Below are 27563 nucleotides of genomic sequence, written 5' to 3' on the forward strand. Positions count from 1 at the left end.
TCTGCTGGGCGGCCTCCTCCTCTTCTGTCATGGAAACCCCACCTTAAGGCGATTCCTCAGTGGAGATACATCTCGCAACTGAACTGACTGTAAGTGGTCGTCCTTTATCGCTTTCAGCTTCGGGAGATGTAATAGGTACAGACATTTGGTTTCCCTGTGATTTACAAAGAAGAACAAAACTCAAGCTTCTGTCAGGGTGCCCTAAGAGACTCACATCTGCCCTCCGTGGACATTGGATGTGCAGGCTGCTGGTCCACATGATGGAGGCGTCCTGTGTTTCTAATATGACACTAACCCTCTCTGGTCAAGGCTGAGAGTATTTGGTCCTCAGATCAAGACGTCATGCCCCTTTTTCCTCTCCAGAGTCACATTACCGCACACTGTTCTTTCCCAGAGCCCCTCACTAACCCTGGTATTGCGCAGGGTCTTCCTTGTTCTTTTTCGGTTGTTCAGCGGTTGCCCTCAGAGCAGAGCACGAGCTTTACAGCCCGCTTTCAGCATTTTTATTTCAGTGGAGCTTTTTCCTTGGGCCATGTTTGCCTTCCTGTATGTTTCTGCAGTCTAGTCAATGGAATAATTTCCCTTAACTCCCTCCTGTTACTTACACTTATCTTCCCAAAGTAGTTTGTCCCCCTAAGTCAACTTTCTTAGAGGGTGAACTGTCTGGCAGTTGTTTTTAATGTTAGATCCCAGGAAATCTGTTCAGTTTGCATCAGGTTTTTCAGATTCTGTGTGTGTTCACTGGTGCTAAATCAGACTGTGTGTGAAAGTAATGGACACGTCTGCATGTTTCACCAGCTCATTGCTTGTGGTAACTCAGTCTCCTGGTAGTTGTCACTGACCAGCCTCTCCTTTGAGCTTATTTGAACCCTTGGGCAATAACGTAGATTTACTGTGAAAACAGTTTATATCAGAGGTCAGCCATACCTGTTTATTCTGTATTTGAATATCGGCGAGCACGTTTTGCATTTTCACTGCTTTCACAGCCTTTGCAACTTAGGTAGAGAATTAAGCTCGTTTGTTCCCACCTCGTAGATGAGGAAATGGAGTGAAGTGACTTCCCTGGGTCCCGTGACGGAACCAAAACACGACCTTCATCTCCGGCGCTGGGTCCACTGTCCTTCCCACCACCCCTCGCCAGCTCCAACGCTGACTCATCTGTAAACACTCCTCTGAGAGCATACAGATCTCGGTTGTCCAGGCCAGCAGAGGGGAGAGATGGTATAAGTAGCCAAATTGGGTCAATAATCCAAAGGTCATTTTCATTCAGCCCTGGAATATGTTTTTCTCTACTCCTAAGAGGCATGTTCGCTGTTTTGGAATGTCACGGTACTGCAGACTCTGTAACGAAGGACGTGGAACATCATGGGCCTCTCCAGGCTTCTAGCCTGGACCCCTCGCTGCTCCCCTCTCTGGTTTGTTTCTGGTTCCTTCGACTGAAGGTTTTCAGAATTAGGGACCTTGTTGTAGTTTTGTATGCCCAGAACTTAGCAAAGTGCGTGATACACATTGGATTTTAAGAGAAGATCAGAGAAGGAATGAAAACACCTTTAGTTTAGAAGAAAAAATTTTAAATTGTTATGTTTGGGGTGAAAGGTAATTGGGTAATGCAAAGCATTTCCCTCAATTCTGAATCTTAATTGCCATGCTCATTGCTGGAGCAATAAAGATAAGGTATGTTCTAACAGGGAAAGAAGCATTCTGTAGAAAAAGGCACTGTCTCCGCAGGGCCTGGGACTTGGGGTGGCCCTGGACCTGGTGACGCTGGGGCTGGCATCCAAGGGCAAGCTCAGCAGCTCTTGGAAAAGCGGGCGATAGGATTTTAGAGCAGGGTTTGCAGTTTTTGGCCTGCTCCCGGAGCTGACTTGGAGGCTGTCCAGGGGGTGCCTCAGTTGGTGAGGCTGCAAAGGCGCTGTGGGAGCTGTGTGCAAGGTTCCGAGCAAGCTGTTCCCATCGTTGGGATTTGCAGGTAGATTGTAAATGAACAGAGATGTTGCTTATTTAGTCTGCTCTTTTTTCTTTTTTAATGTTTATTGGAGTATAGTTGCTTTACTCTGTTGTGTTAGTTTCTACTGTTATTTAGTCTACTCTTCACAGGCTGGAGAGAATTCGGCCTCGCAGTCAGTAACTCCTACGTATTAAGGCATGGCCTTGGGTAGTCTTTCCTCTTCTGAGTCCCAGGCCCTGCTCTGTGATATGGGATTGCATCTGCTCCTTGTGGGGCTGTTGTGAGGTGTTGGAGTGAGTAAAGGCCCAGTGCTGGGCATGAAGTCCACATCTGCAGTCCAGTGGGGGTCTGACATCACATAGTTGGCAAGGTGAGGATGGGTGGGCCCCTTGGGTGGAAGGGTGGCAACTACAGAGTTCTAGGTATTATTTTTACTACTGTTTTTAGAAGAACTCATGCTAAAGATAATTTTTAAAATGCAGGTTATTCAGAAATGTGTCAAAGATGAAAGTAATAATGACCTAAAATCATGCAACCTAGAGATCAGCCCGTTTTTTTCTCTTTCCCTCATGACTTTCTAGGCAGATATGATAATACTTTTTCTTCTTGAAAGCAATCCTCTGATGGACATCCTTCTATGTGACATATAGGCCTATCTAATAATTTTTAGTGACCACCTGGTGTCAGTTTCATGGATATACTGTAATGTTATTAATCCCTGCTGAGGTCATTTAGCTTATTACTGTTTTTTTTTTCTTTTTTGACTGCTACAAATAATGCACTGATGATATGCTTTCACATACACGTTTGTGTGTTTGAGAATGATTTTCACCAATTTATACTCCCACCTAAACTATGTGGGGAGTGGGACTTCCCCGGTGGTCCAGTGGTAAAGGATCCGCCTTACAATGCAGGGGATGCAGGCTTGATCCCTGGTCAGGGAACTAAGATCCCACATGCCGTGGGGCAACTAAGCCCACGCGCCACAACTACTGAGCTCGCAAGCCTCAACTAAAGAGCCTGCGTGCCGCAAACTACAGAGCCCACACGCCCTGGAGCCTGCGCGCCACAACTAGAGAAGAGAAAACCTGCACGCCACTACTAGAGAGAAGCCCGCCCACCACAATGAAAGATCCCATGTGCCACAACTAGGGAAGTGAAAACCCGCACGCCACTACTAGAGAGAAGCCCGCGCACCACAACAAAAGATCCCATGTGCCACAACTAAGACCTGACACAGCCAAAAATAAATAAAATAAATAAAGTATGTGAGGAGTGTCTTTTGTCATATACCTACGAACCCCTTGGTATCATTTTTTAACTCTTTTTGCTAATGGGTCTCTATGTTCTAATTGATATTTAATTTCTTCCCATATTTTGATTGGGTGTTTATCTTTCACATGTGGTAAACTGCTCTTCTTGACCTTGGCCAGTTTTACTTTTGTTGGTCTTTTTCTTACAGAGCGTTCCTCACTGAAGGAGGCCTTAAACCCCTTTTCTTGTTTTTTTCAACCCTGCATTACTCAGAATCAAGTGGCTCACTTGTTGACTAGCTTTTCCAGTTGATCTAGGGCAGCAAATGGGGGCAGTTTTGCCCCCAGGGAACAGTTGGCAACGTCTGAGACATTCTTATCACAACTGAGGGCAGGCGGTATGTGTAGTGGGTGGAGCCCACCACTGCCCCCATGACACAGAGTCATCCAGCTCCACGCATCAGCAGTTCCGGGCGAGGCAGAGAGGCCCTTCTCTCGGGTCACATTTTACCCCCTTCGGTTAAACAGAAAAACTACCAGGAGCTGAGAGCGGACTTGATTATTTCGCTGCCCTTGCCTTCTGCCGCACGCAAGTGCTGCTGATTAAATTACCCTGGAATCCCATAGGACGTGCTGCTTCCTCCTTGGTCTCTACCAGCCCAGTGCTGCCTCCAGGAATGGCATTGTTACTCTGCGGCGGCATCCCTCGCGCGCTGTCACAATCCAAGTGCAGACACCTCCCGTGGGCAGAATGACCAGGTTTACAGAGAGCCCCCTCCCCCACCCCGCAGATCTGCCCTCCCCATCCCCCTACAGTGGCTCTTTGCAAGGAGGGCCTTTGGGGGTGGGGCGAGGGGAAATGAGTCACTGCAGATTCCATTCAGAAAACTGGTCATTCTACTCTAAAAAGGCACCACATAAGTAAGTAGTAATAATTAAAAGAAAAAATAATCCAGTGGGATTGTGAGAGTTCTTTCCTACACAGCACTTTTCCTGACTCTGTGGCATCAGTGCATTGCCTTCCGGGCCCTTTGCCTGTGTGGACTCTTGTTGCATAGTGTGTTATCATGGTGTGAGGACAGTTTTGGGTACCAGGATCCCTGTTTTCGCTCAGTCACATGTCTGCAACATTCAGCATCCAGTCAGCTTACACAGACATGAAGAGGAACAGGTGGCCCCTGAGGGCCTGAGTGGGGAACAACAGCGGTTGTGTTTGTGCGGCCGACTCCGTGTCCCGGCAGCCCCTCGCCGCGTACCTTCAATTGTACAACTTGATTCATGTCTGCTGTTAGAGCTGAACTGCTGGACTTTTTAAAAATAGAAGTACAGCCTTTAATATTATAACAAAACAACTGGCCAGTTACAACCAGCGGGCCCTGCAGTCAGTCAAATGTTTGGATAGGGGTCCAGCTGTATTGTTTCTCAGGACTGTACAGTCTGTGGACTCGGAGGAACCAAAACATATCACTGTTAGAAATGCATTTTATTTCTAAGTGGGTACTTTCCAAGTTTTTGGTAGGGTCAGTAGTTCCTCAGGTCTTTGGACTTTCTAAATTCATACATTTTTTTATGCAGCATAGAGTAGGCAAGCTCTCGTCAGCTTACATCCGGTTATGAAAATCAGAAGTGTTTGCTAAATGAGAAAAAGTGGTGTTGGCTATCAGTTAAATTCAAGATTTCAGACTATGTTGGTCACATGTCACTATTACTGAGGGAGGAGTGTGTGTGTTTATAAGTGTAACAGCAGAATGAAGTCTGAGTAGCATCCTAATTTTACTGATGAGAGCACAGGCATTAATGACCTTGAGTAAATTAACCTCTTCTGGCTTTGGTTTCCTCATTTGTCAGAGGAGGGTGATTGCTAAGGTATCTTGCAGATCCAAAATTCTGATTTTTGTGCCAAAGATCCTGCCGCGTGTTAAAGCAAGACCAGAGCCCAGCGACTTGGTCCTTGGCTTTGATTTTCACTGGGTAAGTGGAGACCAGTCATCTGGAGCCTGTTTTCTTCAAATCAGGGCTTCCCCTTCTCTCTTGAAGATTTCAACTGGGGCTCACCACTTTTTGCCTTTTTCTCAGATTTTCAATAGAGACCATATTCGTCTCTGCTGGGACCAACTTATTATGTATTGCTGCTCTGCACCTGTGAAGACAGCTGCTGTGTTTTCCATCATAAAAACAGCTGCCTTTTGGCAGGGAAGCCCAGAATGTGCTATGTAGCTATACCTTAATACAGTGCTAAATTATTTAGGCATGCTTAACCTGAGATGCTCAGAGCATCTTGGAATTCCTATTAAGGGCTTCTGTAGTCATCGCTCAGTAAAAGGTTTCCCTTTCATTTCTTTCGTGATTACTAGGCAGAAACCTGAAAATGTAGGGAATTACATTTTAAAATATAGAAAATTACAAAGATACTAAATTGTGCCACAATAGTCAGATCCCCAGCCCCCAAAGATAACCACTAATTAAAGGTTTTATGTAAAGTTATCTTTTTTCGTACATGAATGTGTATTTTGTGTTAGTACATAAATAAAGGTAGAATCCTGCTGTACATAATATTTTAAAAGTTCTTGTTGTGTTGGCTTAACCCAACTATAGCTAATTAATTTACAGAGTGGGAAAAGTACACATTTTATTTTTTTAATTTTTATTTATTTTAAAATTTTTATTTATTTTTTTAAAAGTACACATTTTAATTGTGTCATCTGGCCTCTAAAATAAAGCCAGGGTAGGATTGAAAGCCCTTTTAGAAATGCGTACAAGTTTGTCATTGCATTTCTGCATCCCTTTTCTATCTGATTTTTACACAGTGGGGAGACAAGTCTTTGTGTTCTTCACAAACAAGTTACAGACTTCTATTTCAGCCAGAGTTGACCTGCAGGAGATGTGCTGAGGTCAAAGCCTGTCATGGCAGAATCGCACTTTCCTGAGAGAGCTAAGAGAAAAAGATGGGGGGGAGCCCCACTCCAAATCTCTGAAGTGTGTCATTCATTTCAGTGAATCACTACAGAATTAATAAAAAAATATATAAAATGGCTGGGAAGGACACATGGGGACCGTCTTTCTGGATGTCTAGTTTGGGGAAAGGATGAGCTGAGCTCAAAGCAGCCAAGTTTCCCCAAAAGCCAACTCTGCTTTGTCAAGTTTGTGGCGCATATGATGGTTTTTGAGGGCAGGAGGGATGTCATTTTCTAAACATGTTCCCAGATGCTCTGTGGGCTGCTATTTGGAGCTGGAATCTTCTCTGCTCACCTCCATAGTCTCAGAGGCCTAGAGTCCCGTCCCCCCCCCCCCCCCCGCACATGCTGGACTCTCTCGGGAGGTTTTTGTCTGGGCAGCAATCCAGGGCGTGCTCCGAGAGCTCAGGCCCTGACACCCGTGCCCCTCCTGAGCTTTGCCTGCAGCCTGCTGAGTGCCAGCTTGGAGGCCTGAGATAAATAGTCTTGCAGCTGCTTAGCCATCAGCCGGGCTCATTTATTTGACACAAATAAGCTCATTGACCTGATTTAGCGCAGGGAGGAACTATGGAGTCAAGTCCAGTATGATCTTAAAGCCCTGTCTTTTCACTGCAGCCTTTTCAGACCTTCAAGGATGGCCACTGAATTAAACCATGGTCGTGGGCACTCTTTCAAGGAAAGAAGGAGGAAGAGAGTTAGATGGGAGGAAGAGGAAGGGGAGAGGAGAGAAGACGGAGGTGCCAGGGGCACAAAGAGCAGTTGCTGTCTGTGCCACTTGGTGGCACCAATTCCTTAGGTTTTCTGTCCTCAGCATAGTCCTTGTCGGGAGACTGGGACCTGTGCCTGAGTGGATTCCCTCTCCTTGAGACAATGAAGGACCATCTGGTAGTGACAAACCAAGACTCTTTCCAGGGCCCGTCGATTTTGTGCACAGGGACTCAGGGGAGTATCCATTGCAAGGAGAAGGAAATAGATCTGTTGCTGGTGCCCTCGAAGACACCAGGCTTAACTCAGTGCCCGTGACTGCCCCCTTCTTCCTCCTCTCCCGTTCACCGAGGCAAAATGTACAATAGTCTCTTGACCATTCCTACCCAGACAAAAAACATTTGCACCATCACTTTCACACGGCACTGTCTTCTGAGGCTGGTATTCTTTTTCATCTTCATTTTAAGAACAAGGCTCTGATGCTCAGGTTAAATTTTGCTCCAGGTTATACTGTTAGATGCCAACTTCAGAGCCCTGGAAGGTGCATGCGGGCCCAGCCTAGGAACACTGTGATAGCAGCGACTGCCTTCCTATCATTTCTGGCGCTAAAGGCCTCTTATTTAATCCTAACAACCACGCTTATGTGATAGTAGGTCTTTTTATCCTCATTCTAAAGAAACGAACTCAGATTAATTTCTTCACGTAGGGGAACACTGTCTTAGTGGTTTAAACCAGGATAGTGACGGAACCCAGATCTTTTTTTGCTCTTGGACCTGGACTTTTAGCCCCTGTGATGTAGTAAGTGCCATACTGGGCTCTTGAGCGGTGAGAAGGAGGTCCTAGATGGAGGAGGGGTTATTTGCTCTGAAGCTTGCTGTTTGACCTTGTGTTTGGATCATCCTTGATTTAAGCAGAACGTTTCACCTTGCTGCTAGTCCTGCCAGGAAGGGTTTTTGAGTAATGCATTGAAAGGGGATCTTAGCCTTTCAGCACAACCCAGGTGAGAGGGCTCTATCTTAACATTCTTTTTCCCACTGAGCAGAGTCCTTATAATGGGCTGAATTGTCTCCTTCCAAAATCTGTATGCTGAATTCCCAACCCCAGTCCATCAGAATGTAACCTATTTAGAGAAAAGGCCTTTGAAGAGGTGATTAAGTTAAAGTGAAGCTGTGAGGGTGGCTTCTAATCTAATAGTACTGTGCCCTTCTAAGAAGAGGGAGAGACACCAGGGCTTCAGGAAGGCAGCCGTCTGCAAGCCAAGGAGGGCCTCCGGAGAAACAAACCTACTGACACCTTCATCTCGGACTTCCAGCCTCCAGAACTGCGAGAGAATAAGTTCCTGCCATTTAAGCTCCCCAGTCTGTGGTGTTTTGTTATGACAGCCTCACTGACTGATAAAATCCTTGAAGGAAATGATGCTGAGTTCTACGCAAACCTGAAGGACAGCACGGGGTAGGGAGCAACACTGAGCTGCGTTGCTGAAGCCATCTTGGCTCCAGTGTGTCTCTTCTTTTCTGGGCCTGTTTGCCCATCTGTGAAAGTGTACAGGGGAGCATGTATGAGGGTCCTTCCAGCCCTGGCATTCCAGGATTCTAGTTGGTAGCTTCAAGACGTGGAAAGTGCTGCTTTAAACCTGTGGTGTTTAACTGCAGGGAGATTTTGCCCCCCAGGGGACATAAGCCAATGTGTGAAGACAGTTTTGATTGTCACGAAGTGTGTGTATAGAAGTACTGTGGGCCTCTAATTGAGGCACAGCCCCCACTGTGTGTTGAGGTGGAGAAACCCTGGGTTAAACTTCGTTGCCCCTTGAATGGTGATGACGTGGAATTGCCAGCCCCAGTCATTCATTCAGCACATATTTACTTGGCATTTACTGTGTGCTTAGCTCTGTGCTAGGGAGTACAGAGAACTGGAAGACAGTCTTCTGGAATTTAAAATCGAGTTGATCCTGAGCCTCTGGTTTTGGGAACATAGTACCTAAACATTCTTAGGTGTCGATGCTACTGTCTGCCTTAGGATAAACTGTCACTTTGGGTTTCCAGAGAAAGTCTTTTATGCTTGGACATCCAGGAACCATTTATTTAGTCCCACCTCATTCATAGACCTACACTAGTATAGCTTGTTTCTTTTCAAAAAGGATTTGAGGAAACTCTATGTATTTGTATGTAGTACTGATTAGTAAAGCAAATTAAATTAGAACCCGTTTAAAATAGAATGCCGACATGCAGTTGTGAGACAGCAACACAGTTGATGCATATACACTATATGCATTTTTCTAATTTTTCCGAATTATAAAGTGACATGTTGCATTATAGAAAATTAGAGAAGAGAATAAAATCTTTCATAATCCTTCCATTTGTAGATAACCACTATTTGGTGTGTATCTCTTTTCATATACATGCACATATATTAATATATTTAACAAAAAAGAAAATTGTGATCCTATTTTACCATTTTGCAACCAAATGAATGACCCTCGAATGGGGCTTTGACATCTGATTTGGTGATCACAAGGCAGAGAAAGTGGCCTGCATGCCAGGCTGGCTGTGGAGTTACAGAACCAAGGTCACTGCCCACCAAGAATGCATTGATTCAGGGAGGTGGGTGAAGGCCCACATTTCATTTCACAATTCCAGGGGGCATCATTCATTTGGTAACAAAGAGAATGGTGTGTTCCACGCCACCCCTTGCCCCTCCCCTGTTGTGTGACCCAGCAGCCCTGGAACTCTATTTTTGGTAGCAGCTTTGTTGAGAATACAATTCACTTACCATGCAGTTCACCCATCTAAAGTGTACAATTCAGTGATTTTAGTGTATTCACGGAATTGTGCAGCCATCACCACAATCAATTTTAGAACATTTTCATCACCCCAGAAGGAAGTCCCATACCCGTTAGCTATTGCCTTCCCATTTCCCCCCAGTCCTTCCAGCCCTAGATGACCACTAATCTACTTTCTGTCTGTAGATTTGCCTATTCTGGACATTTCATATAAATGTAATCATACAATACGTGATCTTTTGTGACTGGCTCCTTTCACAAACACGAAAGCACCATGTTTTCATGGTTTGTCCAATTATAGCATGTATCAGTACTTTGTTCTTTTTTAAAAATTTATTTTTTAGTTGAAATATTCATACACCATACAGTTCACCCTTTTTAAGTATACAGTTCAGTAATTTTTCCTATTCACAAAGTTATGCAGACACTACCACTAATTCCAGAACATTTTCATCTCCCCAAAAGAAACCCCATACCTGTTGGCAGTCCACTCCTCATTCTTCCTCCCTGCCAGCCTGTGGCAACAATTAATTTACCTTCTGTCTCTACGGATAGACCTATTATGGATATTTCATATAAATAGAATCATACAGTATGTAGTCTCTTGTTACTAACTTCTTTCACTTAGCATGTTTTCAAAGTTCACTCATGTTGTAGCATGTCTCAGTACTTCATTCCTTTTTATGGCTAAAGAGTATACCATCATATGAATAGACCATATTTGCTTATCCATTCATCAGTTGATGGGCATTTTGGTTGTTTCCGCTTTTTGGTTATTGTGGATAACGTTGCTGTGAACATTTGTGTATAAGTTTTGTGCGGACATACACTTTCTGTTCTAGGCATATACCTAGAAGTGGAATTACTGGGTTATATGGTAACTCTATGTTTCATCTTTTGAGGAACTGCCAGACTGTTTTCCAAAACAATTGTACCATTTCACATTCCCACCAGCAGTGTATGAGGATTCCAGTTACTCCACGTCCTTGCGAAGACTTGTCATTGTCTGTCCTTTTGATTGCAGCCATCCTAGTGATGATGAAGTGGTATCTCATTGTGGCTTTTGACTTAGCATATCCCTGATGCCTAATGATGTTGAACATCTCTTCATGTACTTAGTGGCCACGTGGACATCTTCTTTAGAGAGATGTCTATCCTAATTCTTTGCCCATTTTAAAATTGGGCTGTCTTTTTATTCTTGAATTGTTCGAGTTCTTTATGTATTTTGGATATGAGCCCCTTATCGGGTTCATGATTTGCAAACATTTCTCCCATTCTGTGGGTTGACATTTCACTTTCTTGATGGTGTTCTTTAAAGCATAAAAGTTGTAATTTTGATGGAGTTCAATTTAACTAGTTTTTCTTTGGTTGCTTGTGCTTTTGGTGTCATGTCTAATACCACTTGATTTTTAATGAATGATAATATTCCTTGGAATAGATGTAACATAAAGGGATAATTATTTGATACTAACTTGCATAATGTTTTAATGCCCTTATCCCCACCTCCACCCTCAATAACTTTATTCTGGTGATATCTGGAGTTAGACCTCAAGCCATTTGCAAATTTTGTCAGATCCCTGTAGCCTTTGTAAACACATCATTGTTCCTCATGTCTCTTTTTCTCCCCTGGAATGTGCTTAGCAATGCCCAGACCTCTGCAGTGCAATTGACAAGGTACACAAGTCTCCAAGCAGCACAACTTCAGGTGCCCTTTGTCCCTGTGATTCCATCGCCAACGTTGCACTAATGCAACCTTGTGGGACCACGTCGCCATCTTCTGGCAAAGATGGGAAAGTGCAATGCCAGGAACTTGAACGTTCTGTGGAAGGTCTTTTCCTTTTTTCCCTTCTCCGTGGTAGATTGTCAGGTACCAACTAATTGTTTTCATTCTGACCTACTTCTGTTGCTTTAAAAGGTTTTTCCACCTTTGGAGGTAGCGTTTAAAGATTCAACCACTTATGAAAACCAAATCTGTTTTCTATAAGGCAGGGAAGCTTGTGTGTTTCTCATTCTACAGGCAGTTCCTGGTGTGTGAAACATTTCATCATTGAGTAGAAAGCACTACTTTACCTTAGGTGAGGAAAGGAAAATGAATGCAAGTCATTTCTCTTGTCATATGGGTCACATGATCATATTTGTTGAGTCCCTGATAGTCTAGGGCTCTCAGGTGTATCATTATACCTTCTTCCCCCAGCCCTCCCAGGTATACCCAGGTGTATGTATTGTCCCTACTTTGCTGATGAGAGTGAGGCCTTGGAAAGATAAATGACTGACCTTTGTTTTCTAGGACAGAATGGGCAAAAGCTTTTTTTTAATGAATGACAGAATGGTCAGGAGGTGAAATCATTAGTATCCAGTATAATGCCTTATACTGTATTTTAATAGATCTTTATTGAATGAATGAAAAAAGTAAATTCTGTGCCCTGACTCCTGACCTACTTTCTTTTCACCGCATCCAGCTGCTTCTCCTGTCGTAAATGCCTCGTCATTTCAACAAATATTTGCAGTGTTGTTCAATGAGAGAACAGGTGTTTATAACTTTCAACCTTTAATAAAAGGAGTAAAAATGTGATTTTTAAAAAAACGTGCAGAAAAACACACAGATATTCATACCAGTGTTGTTCACAACAGCCAAAAAGTGGAAATAATCCAAATGCCTGTCAGAAGATGAATGGGTAAACAAAAATGTGGACTATCCATACGATGGAATATGATTCAGCCAGAAAGGAATGTGAGGTACTGACACAAGCTACAGCATGGACGACCCTTGAAAACATGATGCTGAGTGAAAGAAGCCAGTCCCCAAAGACCACATGTTGTATAATTCCATTGCAACACATGTTGGGGTGGCTGCAGAACTCTGAATATACTAAGAATACACTTGAAATAGGTGTGCATTTTATATTTATATTATGTCCCAATAAAGCTGTTTCTAAAATGTGTAGAAGAAGCTTTGCAAAGGGCTGGTGTGGGTGTTGGGGAGAGGTGTTGTGCTTGGGACCCCCACGGAAGAAGTGGAACCCAGAGTGGAGAGCCAGGCTCAGCCAGAAGGACCTGAGCTTAAACTCCAGTTCTGCCCCTGACAAGTAGCGTCATTTTACCCTAATACTTAGTTGCTCTGGAGTTTGGTTTTCTTATTTGTAAGACAGGCATGACAGTACCCTCCTCACAGGCTCTTTTTGGCTTAAATAGATTATGTATGTAAAGTTTCTTGCACATGCCACGTTCAGCAAATATTCATTTCTGTCTTCCAACCCTGAGTTGCTATGATTCTGTGACTTTCAGGCTGTGAACGGGCTGTTAAGCCCCTTTATCTTCAGAAGCTTCTAGTGGGCAGTGCAGCTGAGTGGATCCAAAATGTGAAATGAGGGGTTTGGACTAAGCTAAAAGCCTGGCCACTTGCAGGAGTCTGTGGTTTCCTTGTTTAGATGCCCTAAGTTAGCGGTCTGCTTGAGCCCTCTGTGGTCTACACTGCAGGACCCCAGTCCTGCCCATGGCGGTTTGTGAGTCTGTGGGACACACACGCATTGTCCTCTGATTCTGAAAGGCCTGTGCAGCATGTGTAGGCAGGGCCCTTCTCCTGTCTGCTGGTCACCCCCAGCTCTGCCTCCCCAGTTCCTTCTTCAAGGGGCCGATTGGCAGAGGGGCCTTGTTGTAAGGGGGATGCTGGGAGTGTTTCCAACAGCAGAGTTTTTCTTTACCTTCGTAAAGCAGTTTTGTTCTGGATGAATAAGGACCTTTCAAGCTACTCCACACAAAGGCAGATAAGCATGTACCAGTGAGGCTGGGGGAAAAGTGGAAGGGGGTGTCCAGAATGTCTCTGCCACCCCCAAGCCGACAAGTCACATCAGTCCTGCTGTCGGACACCTCGGGACCAGAGGAATTGACTCCATTGGTGGCCCCTGACCCCTCCCAACAATCCTAGGCAACCCCGGGACCTGGCGAGCTCCATCCTTGTGCTCTTCCTTGAACTAGAGGTCTCACCCAGTGGGCGGTGCGCAACACAGGGGAGCGAATTCTGAACACGGAATTTTCAGATTGGGTGGTGGGGCCTGGGGAGGGAGGGATGTTGGGGATGAATTGCAGGGGAAGGCAGGTCCTGCGATTCTTATGAAAATGAAATAAAAGGGAGAAAGAGTCTATTGGGTTTTGACATTTCCTAATTGTCACTTTTACACTGGGGGAGTAAATTCAAATTGCCCTCTTTTTAAAATTACATAACCTTTCTCCTGTCCAAGGACACTTATTCAGAGGCCTTCATTTGGGGTCTTGTGCTAATAACCGTAATGAGACTCTGAGAGGAGAGCTGTGGGGCCAGGACCAGAATTGGGGGGTTTGAATAGGGGGAACACTGGTTAACGGGGGTCGGTCCTCCCTTCTGGCCCTCAGTAGAGGGAGCGTTGTGTGGCAGCATTGACAACGGAGTCTTGAAAGACGTAGTGAAACACAGCACAGCATCCCTGCAAAGCAGGTAATGTTTCCCACTTTACACAGGAGGAAACGATCTGTGAGAGGGGATGCAGTTTACCAGGCCCGAGGAGCCAGGAAGTAGGGCTCAGACCCAGCCCTGCATTTTGATGCGATGCAGTGGCCTTAGGCAAGAAGTGACTTAAAATGAAGGCCGTCTGTGCTCTTTCCCGGGCCCTCTCTGCCCTTCTGCCAACAGCATGCCCATGTCTAGGCTGAGCCCCTTATCCTATACGAAGGTTTTCTCCCCACATGGGTGCGCTGGTTCTTGTTTCGGCCTAGAGTGCAGAATCTCAGAAGCCCTATTGATGACATAGACACTTGGAGATGGATGCATGAGATAAGCCTGGTCAGGGCCAGGGGCAGTTTGACCCTCCCAGGTGGAAGATCACGGTCAAGGCAGATGTGAAGTGCAGGAGTCAACAAACTTTCTCTGTAAGGGGCCTGAAGGTAAGTATTTCCAGTCTTGAAGTTATACGGGCTCTGTTTTAAATGTTTAACTTTGCTGTTGTAGCTTGAGTGCGACCAAAGACACTATGTACACAAATGGGCTTGGCTGTGTTACAATAAAACTTTATTTACACAGGTCGGGGGCCAGATTCAGCCTGCAGGCTATAGTGTACTGACCTCTGGCTTAGCGAACCAATCTTAATTGGTCAAACTCCCTTCTTAGTATTGTCCTTTATTTTTGAGACAAAGTGCTAGAAAAGATGGAGTCTTTTCAGTGATCCCTAGAAGGTTGCTAACAACCATGAAAGGCCACCTTCAGAGAAAGACCTCCACCAAGTGAAAGCAACAGGAATTCAGAGCTTTTACCCTCCAGCAGATGCTCAGAAATGAAGATTCTACTTTCTTCCCATTGTCCCTCAACGGAAGGCTGGGTGTTTTAATTAGCTAATGTTGGCAAATTGCTTTGAAGAAGATTGTAAAATGATCGTGCTACAAGTGCCAAGAATCCTAATTAGCTTTCCTTAAAGATACCACCTGGAAGTGTGATAGCTTGTTGCTAGAGGTCCAAGCCAGCAAGAATAACCTGTGGACCCAAAACCGGTTTTTAAGCAAACACAACTGAATACAATCGGATCTCTACATTGACGTCACATTTTCTTCCTTCTGCCGAATCTGATTCCTAGCAGCTGGGATATTAAACCATGAAAGTCTGCTAGCGACAGGGGCATGAAACAAATTAACCCATCCATTTGTTGCCGCCGATGTTGCCTTTTGGATTTTTAGCTTGTGCGTTGGAGGCCCTGCCCTGGTGTGTCAAGGTTACAGGGAGGAGGAGGCTGGCAGCTACTTAGTCATACAGCAGGGCTGGCTCCCAGGTCCCCCAGTCTGAGAGAGACATGTATATGCTGTCGCTCTTAACAGCTGGATCATGAATTTGCTCTCCAGCACTCTTGTTTCATGTGGTGGCAGCGGCGACAGCAGCAGCATCTGATCTGTGTCACCATCAGAAGCAAGTGAGATGTAGTTAATATGGACCTTAGCCACTGACATGCATTGATTCGGAATCTCCAGGCTCTGATGAAGTCCTGCTAAATTGGTGGGGCCGGGCCCTGTGTGAGAGGATGTGGCAGGGGGCGGGGATGGGGAAGGATTCCTCAGCCTCACCACTGTTGACATTTGGGGCCAGATGATTCTTTGAGGTGGGAGATGGGGAGGCTCTGCTGTGCACTGTAGGACGTTGAGTAGCATCCGTGGTCTCTACCCACTAGGTGCCAGTAGCAGCCCTCATTCCCAGTGGTGACAGCCCACAATGTCTCCAGACACGGCCTAATGTTCCCTGGAGGGGACAGTCATCCTAGTTGAGAAACACTGGGTTAAGGGGAGGAGGGGGGCATGGAGTCATGTTTTCCAGGGATGCACTTGGACCAGGGACCTAGTGGAAAGTGGGCTCCAAGCATCACTCTTGACTCCTCTGTCACACCTTCATCCAATCCATGAGCAAGTCCCAAAGGCTCTACCTTGACGACGTGTTCTGCACCAGACCACTTCTTGCCACCCCGCCTCTCCTGCTCTTGTTCAAGCCCCTGCGTTTCTGGCCTACATGATGCTAGCCGCCTCCCAGCTGGTCCTCCTGTGCCCCTTTGCTCCCCATAGGCAGAGGGACTCTCCGGAAAGGTAAGCGAGAGCGTCTCAGCATCTTGCCAGGAACCCCCAGGTTCCCTCGCACTTACACTGAAATCCCTAGTCCAACCAGGTGCTGTGCCCTGTGTGCGCCTCCCCTCTGCCCGTAGACGTCCTTCACTCCCCTGGGTCTCTGCTCAAATGTCCCTCTCCAGGGGCCTTCCCGCACCCCTATCCTGAAGAGCACATCTCTTGTCTTCTCTGCGCTAGGGGTCCTCAGCCTCAGCACTAGTGACATTTGGGGCCAGACGATTCTTTGCAGTGGGGGCTGTCATGGGCATTATAAGATGTTGAACAGCATCCATCTCCCTTCCCCACCAGATGACAGTGGACCCCCCCACCCAATTGTGACAACCAACAATGTCTCCAGACATTGCCCACTGTCCCCTAGAGGCAGCATCGCCCTGGTTGAGAATCACTGCTGTCCTGAAAGTGTTTTTCTTCACGGCGCTCTCTGACAGGGCATCCTGTTTGTCTTCTTCACTGGAATGCAAGCTTTAGGAAGACAGGACTTAGATTTTTCCCCTTCTATATTCTCAGGGCATAGAATAGAGCTTGGGACATAGTAGGTGCTCCGTAATTGTGTTGAATGTTATGAACTGCATGCTTCTAAAGCAACCTGTGAGGTGATGGGGTCATGGATTGGGGCAGGACTGACCGGCAGAGTGTGTCTTACTGGTTATAGACATCGAAATGCTGTGCCTTGGACATCTGCAAGCTCTTTAAAGCACGGAGAAATCTTTGGGAACCCTAAGCCAGGGCTCTGGTGGAAGGGCAGCTACAGAGCCCCTCCCTGGAAGCGCTCATTCCGGGGATAAGGTGCGTTTTCCAGGGGCACCCGGATGAGCCTGCAGACCACACTTGAAGAGACACTAGGCTCTGTTGAGAGTAAATGGTTTCTGGCCAGCAGACATTTCTCGAACTGAAGGGTTTGTGTGGTCTGGAGAGCCAGCGAACATTCTAGCTTCTGTTTGTGGGTGCGTTGAGGATTTCTTTCCTGGCTACAGGTGGTACCTGGAACTTGGCTGATGAGAGCGATTCTCCTCCTTTCCTTCATCCCCCTCTCTCAGCATCACCAAGACATCCAGATGGATGGCTCTGGTTGGGTGTGGTGAGCCCTACGAACACAGCCATGCACCAGCGTCATGGGGGGGTTGGCCATGTGCAAAGCCACTTCTTCCTCCTCCTGGTGCTACTCTTCTAGCTTCTGGTGTTTGCATGTTATTTCTCCCACCCTCTGTTCATAGCGGAGGGGACATACTGTAAAGTGTAGCAATTATGAGAAATCTGACTTCAAACTGAGACCCTTCCACTGGCCACGTGACTTTGGCAAATGACTTAACTTTTTAAAAACTCGGTTTGCCCATCTCTACAGTGGGGATAATACCCAGCTCTCTGTTTCCTCCTGAGGATGCCATGAAATGAGCAGGGTTCCTCACCTGGCCTGGCCAATGTAAGTCCTCACTGAGGAGTTGCTGTTGTTATTTCCTGCCTACCAGCGGCGCCTTCCTTCAGCCAGCTCAGCCCTCAGCAGGGTTCACCTGCCTCTTCCCTTTTCCTCTCGATTTTGGCTCCTGTTGCCTCTTTGGTGTCATCGTCCCCACTAGCAAGCAGCTTCCCCCTCCTGACTCTCACCCCCTCTCCCTCCCTTCCCAGCATGCGTATCTCATCACTGTGATTACACCGTATTAGCCACTGTGATTGTTCCATGCCTTGGCACCTCATTACTGAAATAAAGTTAACATTAATGGGAGTCCTGCAGCTAATCCCTCTGCTCACCTCTCCTGAAAATGCATTCCAGTGATTAGCAGGAGAGACACATGCATATATTCATTTTAAAACTGTTCCCCGGCTCCCCCCCCCCCCACATCTCCTCCTCAGTCACTGCAGAGACGGAGGCCAGGGGGCCTTTTAGCTGCCAATGGGTGGAGGAGGCAGTGAAATCCCTCCGAACTGGGGCAGGCAGGATTTTGGGAGCAGCCAACTTTTCCCCCTAGAAAAGAAACGCATTGGTTTTTTTTAGGGTGGGTGCAATTAAAAACAAAACCAACCCACAAACAAAAGGCCTTAGAGTGAAACAGACTGGGGGTGTGTCCTAGTCTTGCCACTTTCTCCTAGGAGACCTCTGTAAAATTGGTTTAACCTTCCTGAAGTGCAGTTTCCTCCTCTGGTGAAGGGGAGGATTATGTCAGATGAGGAATGTGGAAGAGCCTAATGCCTCAAGGATCGCTTTCCTCCCCTCCCCTGGCCTGCGAAACCAGAGGTCAGGGGTGTCCACGGGGCTCCTTGAGGTCCCCAGTGTTGGGATGGTGCTGAGCACGATGAAGATGAATTTCTCAGTGACGTATTATTTATAAGAACTTGGGTGAAAGTCACTCCATCTTCCTGCCCCCTGCCCCGGGGAATCTGCAAATCCACAGACTGACAAATACCCTCCCTCATGGGGCTCAGGAGCTGGGCTCCTAGGTCCTCTCCTTTCCCGCATTTCCTCTGTCCTGATTAAAACTGGGGCCAGGATGACTCCCCCCGCCCCCGCCGTGCAGCTCCCCCTCGGCAGCAGCCAAGAAAAGGGAGCAGGGGAACAGCAGAGGGAGGCGTGGGGCTGTAATGAGATTCACCGGCGCCCTCACTCACCCTCCGTGTCAAGGAGACATTTTCAAAAAGGTTTGACACAGCATCCTCGCAGAGCCCTTTGCCAAAACGCAAGGTGGAGGCCCCCGGAGTACTTTAAGCCGGCTTCTGTTAACAGAGGGGCCCGTCTGCATATTATAATCACGCCGCTCCAATTCCCCGTTAAGCAGCTGTTCCCACAAAGAGGGACAATAGCTCAGCCCCACCCCTTTGAGAGCTGATTTCAGTCTTGTCTTTGCCGGTGCCAATTCTTTGATCAGTTTTCACTTAGGATCTGGAGGGCATGTTACAAAGTGCTTTGGGATGGCTGCCAACAGGCGCCTCACTGGAGCATGACAGGGGCCCAGAAGTGTCAGAGTTGGGAGAGAGACAGAGCTCACAGGATGCCTTTTAAAAAATAATTATATTTGAATTTTAAAAGCAATCTTCATATATGTTAGTAGATTCATTTATATGGAAAGCTATGCCAGTTCCTCTACCCTTTTAATATTTGATGTTGCATCAGCTTCCTTCACAGTTGGGATAAGCGTTCTCTGGCATCTTGGAGACTTTTGGGACTCCTGGGTTAAAGAAAAAGCAATGAGAGGCTGGATACTGTCATTTCTTTCCCATTCCTCATTGGCTCTCCTTCCTCCCACCCCTCAACCAGATGCTTTGTTTCTAAATTGATTGTAGAGGATCCGAGGGAGCAAGGCAGGAAATGGGGGAGGGGTCCAAAATACATTTGGTTTGTTGGTGGTGGGAGTGGTAACAATATCTATCATTTATTTTATTTTTTTATTGTGATAAAATATACCTAATATAGAATTTACCATTTTAACCATTTCTCAATGCACAGTTCAGTGTCATGAAGTACATTCATATCGTTGTGCAGTTTTCACCACCATCCAGCTCCTGAACTCTTTGCATTTTCCCAAACTGAAACTGTACCCATTAAACACTCACTCCCTTCCCCGCCAGCCCTTGGCAACCACCTTTCTACTTTCTGTCTCTATGGCTTTGACTTCTCTAGGTACCTCATGTAAGTGGAATCATGCAATATTTATTCCTTAGTGTCTGATTTCTTTCACTGAGCATATTGTTGTCAAGATTCATCCCTGTTGTGGCAGGTTTCAGAACTTTCTTTTCATAACTGAATAATATTTCATTTCTTTATATACTACATTTGCTTATCCATTCATCAGTTGACGGCCACTTGGGTCGCCTCCCACGTATTGAATCTTACAGTTTCCAGCCGGCCACGTGAGGTGTTTGCCTACCTACAGACATCGAATTTAATTCTCACCAATGCCATTTTATAGTTGAGGAAAGGGAGCCTGGAGAGATGAAGGGGCTTGCTTGAGGTGACTTGCTGTTAATTGGTGGGCTGAGATTTGGTTTGGGGAATGTCTCACTCTAAAACTATAGTTCTCAAACATTCCAGGATTGCTTAGGAGGTTCCTGGGCCCTGTCTTGACCTATTCCGGTTCAGAAAGTCTGCAGTAGGACCCAGGACTTTGTGTCTTAACAGGCAGCCTTCTCCAATACAGGTTATCAGAGAACTAGAGTCTGCTTAATATGTGTGAAGTCTAGGGTTTTGACAACTATCCTATATGACCTTGTTCCTAAGGGAATTGGAGGCAGCTTTCCCCCAAACATTTTAAGATAAACAGAAGTGTTCTGCGTAAAGGGAGAGTTGGGAGAGACTTCTGCATGCAGTCCATAAGGCATTCATACACAGGGGCATGTGTGAGGGGCTGCGGTTTGGGCTGCATTGTCACCTCTGAGCTTCCTAGCAGCCCAAGCAAGGAGTGAAACAAGATTAGCCACAAGATGTATCCAGCTCACAACATAAAACATACCACCAGAGCACAGCTATTGTGTGCATTTGGTCTGAGGGCTCCTCACTGAGAAGACCCCGTGCTGTGATGGAAAATAGTCACAAGCCCCCCTGAATCAGTTTGACAGAACTGTCGTAGGGCTGTGTCTTTAGGGCAAACTGAGGTGCGATGCTAACGAACCCTTCTGGTAGAGACAGACCTAGAGAAGACTGCACTGAGCCATTTCAAACCTGCTTTCTGCAGGGGTGTGATAGAGTTCTTCGTGTTCTAAAACGGATCCCCTGGCTTTTTGTTAGATTGCTGGCCTGCCTCGGCAGCTCCATTCTTTCCAGCTCCTCTCCTGAGCCTGCAGGTCCCCCTGCCCTGGAGAAAAGAGCCCAGCGGGGGGCCTCTGCTTTAATGACTAGGATGCTTGTCTTTAAAGTTTGCAAAGCCCTTGGCCTCCAACCAGTGGCCAGTGTGGCCCTTCTCTCCTTCGGCATGCAAGAAAAGCTGCTGTCTGGTTGAGTGAGCTCTGCTATAAATCAAAGTGTCACCACTTAGCCAGTAGAAGTGATTTAATTAATCCGCTGTGTTGTCCCCTGAGCATCACTCCACCTGACTGCTAATCAACTTCCATCAGCAAGAGGAAAATACAGGCCCTCTTTTACTGAACCGCATTGCATGAGATGAAGGAAGAGAGGGAGGGGGAGAAAAAGTTAATTGCGGCACGGGAGCTCAAACTGTCACAAGAAAAAAGTCTCTCGTCTGGCATCTGCCTCTTAATACACTGTTGTCCCGTCTCGGGTGAGCTGCAGGAGAGGACCACATTTCAGTGATATTAATAGAGACATTATCTATTGTCCATATCTATTTATAAGAAATAATATCTTGCCTGGAAACCCTTGACAGCTGGCATATTGCAAAAAGGAACTGTTCTTTTATCATGCACCCAATATTTAGACCTTAAAAAAAAAAAAACCCACACAAAACCTTCATTGATAATCAGATAAGATTGAAAGTTTATGTATCTATCTCTCGGTCACAGGAACATTTTTGACAGGTGACCACCCCAATTTCTGTCACATTCAGGCGAAATAAATGCAAGGCATTCCTCTGCAACGTAATTAGGCAGATCTAGTTAATGCTCTAGTGCTTTGAAGGTGAAACGAGCTTTTGTAATGAGAATTCTAAGCCCAGGATTCTTGAAACCTGTAAGAGCCTTGTATCTCAAACCTCATCACTAACGGGAGCTCGCATGGCTCCATTTTACAGTAGGAGAAACCGAGGCAAACAAGGGTCAGGGAAATTTCCAGAAAGTTGCATAGCCAATATGAGTGTTCTGAAACTGGGATCCATCCCTTGTTGGGGTGGGGGGAGAGGAGGTGCCTAAGATTCTGTTTTAAAGCATGGGCTTATCTGGAATTGGATTCTTTTCTGATTGCTGAGCACTTACTCGATAAAAAGAAATTTATAAATTCTCTTAAGCAGGATAAAGACCAGAAAATCTTTCATCTGATCCAAAAACTGACATCTTGCATCAATTATGCATAAACCTTGGTTTTTCCCCGTCAGAGGACTCCCCTTCCTCCATCCCCCCCCCACTCCCCGCCCCAAGCAAACGTGGAATTCCTGTCCGTGTTTTGTGGGTGAGTCATTGTGTCCTTAAAGGTTAGGGGCAGTGTTTACCTGCTCAGAACACTGTGTTTCAGCAAAGATGTGCTTGGGATCAGAGCCTCTGCTGTACTAAAGTTGATGGATGTGCCATTTAAAAGAAAGAGAGCCCTGGAATCTAATTCCAGTGACTCTGAGTGCCCAGGGCCGTTAAGGACTTCCCTGGGTATCTGCACACGTGACCTCTTTATGTGCATTATCACTGCTGGGCCAGGGCCACCCCTACAATTCTGGATGGGTGACAGGGTGGATGACAAGGGTGCTTCTCCATTATTATTAAGTCAAAATCTGATTAAAATGGATATCTGGGACAGCTTTAAAGGGAAAGTGCTGCCATAAGAGATGCAGAGGTGTGTGTGGTCCGTCGAATGCTAGAGGGCAGTACAGCCTTCTCCCCTACCCTAGGATGTGGCTTCTCTAGGCGGCTTTCCTCTTGCCTGAAGGAAGGCCAGGGCTGCCTGGGCAGAGGAAAGGGAGTCGCTGGCTTCCACCAGCTAAAGCTCATGGGCACCCAAAGGGCAAGTGCTCCCTCCTTGTAGAGGGCGAGGGCCTGCCCCAGTCTGTTGCTGGGGGTAGTGCAAGGGCTGGGATTGGAGCCCCATGGAGCTGGGTGGAATTCTGACTGAGTGCCCCTCTCTGGACTCAGTTTCCTTATCTGAAGAATGGGAATGCCCATCTCCCAGAAGGGACATCAGGATGAAATGAGATCGTATATACAAACGTCCCCAGCATGGCACTAGGCACATAGGAACTGCTGGATAAATGCAGCTTCTTTGTCCTCACCTGCACCCTCCTTCCTCCACTCCCCCATTCTCTCATTCCTTTCACCAGCCCTAGAATCTATGCTACAAAGTACTCGATTTGACAGAGGGGACTCAGATCCCAGAGTCACGCAAAGATCCAAATCCTGCCAAGCCTCCCCCCGCGCCCCTGCCCCCCCAGGCAGGCATCAGAGAGTGTCCACCCCTCAGCTCAGGGCGCTGAGACCCCCCTCTCTCCACCCAGCTCTCTTTTCCTTTCTTGCATTTCTACCACAGCCATTGAACCGCACTCCAGGCTGACGCTGGGCATGTGGGAGCCAGCCAGGGACCCTTCATTGTGGCTTTGTTTATTTTTATACACAGTTTAGAAACATCTGTTCTGACATTTTCCGGGGTCGAAGACAGGAAGAGAACAAGGTTGATATTTCTCAGGTGCTGGTGCGCTAGTGCATCTGTAATTGGAAAGCAAAATGGTTGGGTTGCTTCTCCATTTGTCATAAACATTTCATTTGAAAGAGAAGGCAGTGTTATGGTGCCCAGGGGTCACATTGTATGCAAACAGGTAAACATTAAAGGGAAGCCTGAGAAGTGAGAAATGGCAAAGCATTAAGAAACCCATGGTAAAGGTCTGTGCAACTTTCTTTGAGACAAAAGACCGGCCATGGGGAGATGACTGCAGCCCTTGTCTGCTTTCTTGAATTGGAAGCCTATTTTCCTTTTCTCAGTTAATCCCCTCCTTAAGATGAACGTGGTAAAGGTGGTGTCCAGAGGTTCACTGAGGGTAGGTGATGAAATGTATTCGTTCAGAAGATATTTACTGAGCACCTACTCTGCCCAGATCTGTACTAAGTGATACATAAGATACCGCTCATGCCCTAGGTAACATAATTATAATACAAAGTGGTGAGTATCACCATGGGCAAGTGAATTAATACTAAGGGAAGTCAGAGAGGGAGTCAGGAAAGGCTTCATGAGAAGTTTGCCAGGCAGAAGAGGAGGAAGGAGATCAGGGGATAGAAGGCAGAGCTTCTACCAAAACCAGAAGCGGTAACAAAAAAAGTGCTAAAGCCATCAAATAGCATCATTCGATTATATACCGAACAGTATGCTAATTGCTTTCTTGTTAAATCCTCCAACATCCTGCATGGAGTAGGTGGTATTATCCCTGTTTTTCAGATGATGCTGGGGGGAGACTGTGTTGCTCAGCAGAGGTTAAGGCTAATGTGTGGAGAACCAAGATTTCTCCCCAGCCCTGCCTGTCCCTCGTGCCCGCCATGCTTTCCCAGTGCCGCACTGCGTGGTATGACTCGAACGTGAAGGATGAAGCTGGAGAGGTTAGGGGGACGGATTGCAAAGGACTTTTCATGCTGTGTTATAGAGTTTGGACTTTTTCCTGTAGGCAGTGGGAAGCCACCACGGGTTTTTAAGTGGATATTGATTCCGTTACCAATGGGAGATGGGATGGGTGAAATACCCTATGCCAGACTGTGCCCAGAACCTTGACCGGCCATCAGATTCAAGTCCTGCCCATCCAGCTTCTTGCCCAGCCTCCGGGATGGCTGGCTGTTCAGCTGAAAGAACTAGACCATTGGGGAGGACGAGTGTCTTAAGTGATGTGAAAAGAGAGCCTTTTTCTGTTCTTTATCTTTTTTGGCTTGGGTATGTCTTTTTGTTCTTTGCTATAAAGCTCACATAGGCATCTGAGATTAAAAAATATAATAATGTGGTATAAAAAGAGAAATGAAAGTAAAAGTCGTCTTCCAGCTCATCTCATTCCCCAGATGTAAGCACTGTTAACAATTTCTTGTATAGCTTTCCTGAAATTTTCTATTCAGGTATAAGGATATGTATTTACATGTAATCTTTTTTAATTTTTAATTTTGTCTATTTCTGAACAGCTAATACATGTACATGGTTCAACATTAAAAAGGGTTTTACTGTGAAAAGTCCCTCTCCCACTGCTGTCCCTCGTTTCTCTGTTTTCTTCCAATGTCACCATCTTCTTGTGTTTACGCATGTGCAAGCTCATACTTCGCACATGTGATGTCTACTTTTCCCGTAAGTACAAAAGCTACGAAGAGTGCTATCTGCACCGTTCTATCTCTTGCTCTTTCGCTTCATGGTAATTTTAAAAATTCCAGTATTTAGATAGTGCTTACCAACTGCCCCATATTCATCTAAGTGCTTCATGTATGATCCCACTGAATCCCTTGACAGGGGCAAGTGCTTACAGTCCCCATTCACTTGGAGGAAACTGGGGCACAGAGAGATTGAGTGACTCACCCAGGGTCATTCAGTTAGTAAGTTAGCCCTGACCATTGGGCTGGAATTGAAATAATGCAAGAGAGGCGATACCACTGTTAGTCAGGGCCAGTCTGAAGGTGTTCGAGTCTTGCTTTTTTGGGGATATCAGCATACCTTTCCAGATCAACACATATAGACTTAGTTATTTTACAAGGCTGGATGCTTAACTTCAGTTACTTCATCATTTGCCTGTTGATAGATGTTTGGGTTTTGTCTAATGTTCACCTACAGATAGTGCTGCTGCTGGAACTTCCTTGTATGTACACCTTGCAGTGCTAGAACTAATGTACTGTAGAATAAATTACTAAAGTGGGCTTGCTGGTCACCAGGCAGGCACACTTTACACTTCAGAGATATTGTTAAATTGTGCTCCAAATATCTGTACCGGTTTACTCTCCCCAAGGATGTGTGAAAGTACCAGCCGCATATCCTCACCCTCCCTGGGCATTAGCAACCTGTTTCATCTTTGACAATATTCCTGCTGAAAAATTGGCTCATTGTAACGTGTGTGCATTATGAGCACATTTTTTCATGTGTTTATTTGGCCATTTATATTTCTTTTATGAACTGGTTTTCCGTGTCCTTTGCACATTTTGTGTTTTGACTTTGTCTTTTTTAATAGAGATATATAAGAGCTCTTTGAATACTAAATAAATGTGTTACGAATATTTTTCTAGTTTATTGTTTGCGTTTGTATTTTTTTTCCACCATGGAGGAGATTTTAATTTTTATGTAGTTAGATATATTAATCTTTTCTTTATGGCTATTGGGTTTTGTGTTTGCCTTTTCCTCTCCACAATTATATATTTTTTTAATGACCAATTTTTTCTCCTTAGCCTTTTTATGGCTTTAATTTTTAAATTGAACGCTAGTGTGTTTGGAATTTATTTTGGTGTAAGGAGTGATATAGGGGTCTGGCTCAATTTTTGGCTTTGAGGGGAACCTGTTTGGACTCCTTGGTGACCAGGCTTCACCGGATTGCGGGGGGACCACTAGCAGAAGGCTGGATCGGGTGGGAGAATTTCCAAAGGGCGGGCCAGCGCCACAGCACGCTGGGGCCTCAGCCCCCAGGGGCTGCCGGAAACCCAGAGTGCCCAGCCCTATGGGCACCTGGAGGAACAGGGACTCCTCTGGGGTGCATATCTGAACCAAACACAGAAGCCTTATCGTCATAGGGAGAGAAGTGCATCTTATCTGTCTCCGTGTATTCTCAGTGCTGCTCTGAGGCCCTGGCACAAGCTTGATAATTGTCACGTTGTATGGAATGAACTAATTCTGACCCCCAAGCTGCTGCTCATTTGGTGCATTGTGACCTTGGGTTGTTGAGTGCATCCCTCCATGTCTCTGAGCCACACTGTCCCCATCTGTGAAGAGAAGATGGGTGATCACAATACTTAACCCAGGAGCTATTTCAAGAGGTTTCTAGAGTAAAGGGAGAAATGGGTGTGATTGCACTTGATGAACCCCAACGAGCTCTGTGGATGGAAAGTTGAAACTCTCAGCCACTCTCTGCTGCTGTTCATATGCCTTAGCCTGTAATCAGTTGAAGTTGTAGAACTACAATTCATCTCCTTGTGGGACATGGCTTTTTTATTTTTTAACTCTTAATGAGAAAAGGCAGCTTCTAAACTTTTTTTTTCTGAATGCGTTCTTATACCTGCCAAAAAGTTATCTACCACTATCCCCAAACCTCTGACATTTGAGAAAGTAAAGATGAGCTCAGAATGGGAAGGTCTCTATAAAGCAGAATCAGGTACCTACAAGGAACTGACCAGGGAATTCACTTATGGTTCACGTGGAAGAAAGTTCTGGGCACTCAGGCTTGATCTGATCCTGGGTGAGACTTGGGCCACTTCCGTGCTTCAGTTTCTCTCACTTGGTTAAAAAAGAGACCTCACACCCAAGAAAAATCAATCTAGAATAGCCATCTAGACTAGTAGTCAAGAGGGTAGGTTCCAGAATCTGACTGCCTAACTTCAAATCCCAGCTCCACCATTTACTGGTTGACTTTGGACAACTCACTTACCTTGTTTGTCATGGGGTAGGTGAAAACCTGAGTACCTGAGTACCTAAGGAGCTTAGAGCAGAGCCAGGCATACAGCAAGTGCTTAATGAATGCACCTGTTATCATCTTCAAAGATATCATTGGAATTGGCAG

At 45.9% G+C, this 27563-nt stretch overlaps 1 protein-coding gene across 17 annotated transcripts in view; it reads left to right on the forward strand.

Annotated features, from left to right (window-relative positions):
- SPRING1 (SREBF pathway regulator in golgi 1) overlaps positions 1-27563 on the forward strand; it is a 333460-nt gene that overhangs the window by 17642 nt on the left and 288255 nt on the right. The window lies entirely within an intron of this gene.

The sequence above is a fragment of the Delphinapterus leucas genome, chromosome 14, assembly GCF_059928025.1.
Source record: "Delphinapterus leucas isolate spDelLeu-1000000601 "Yukka" chromosome 14, BTC_Dleu_Yukka2, whole genome shotgun sequence".
Classification (NCBI taxonomy): domain Eukaryota; kingdom Metazoa; phylum Chordata; class Mammalia; order Artiodactyla; family Monodontidae; genus Delphinapterus; species Delphinapterus leucas.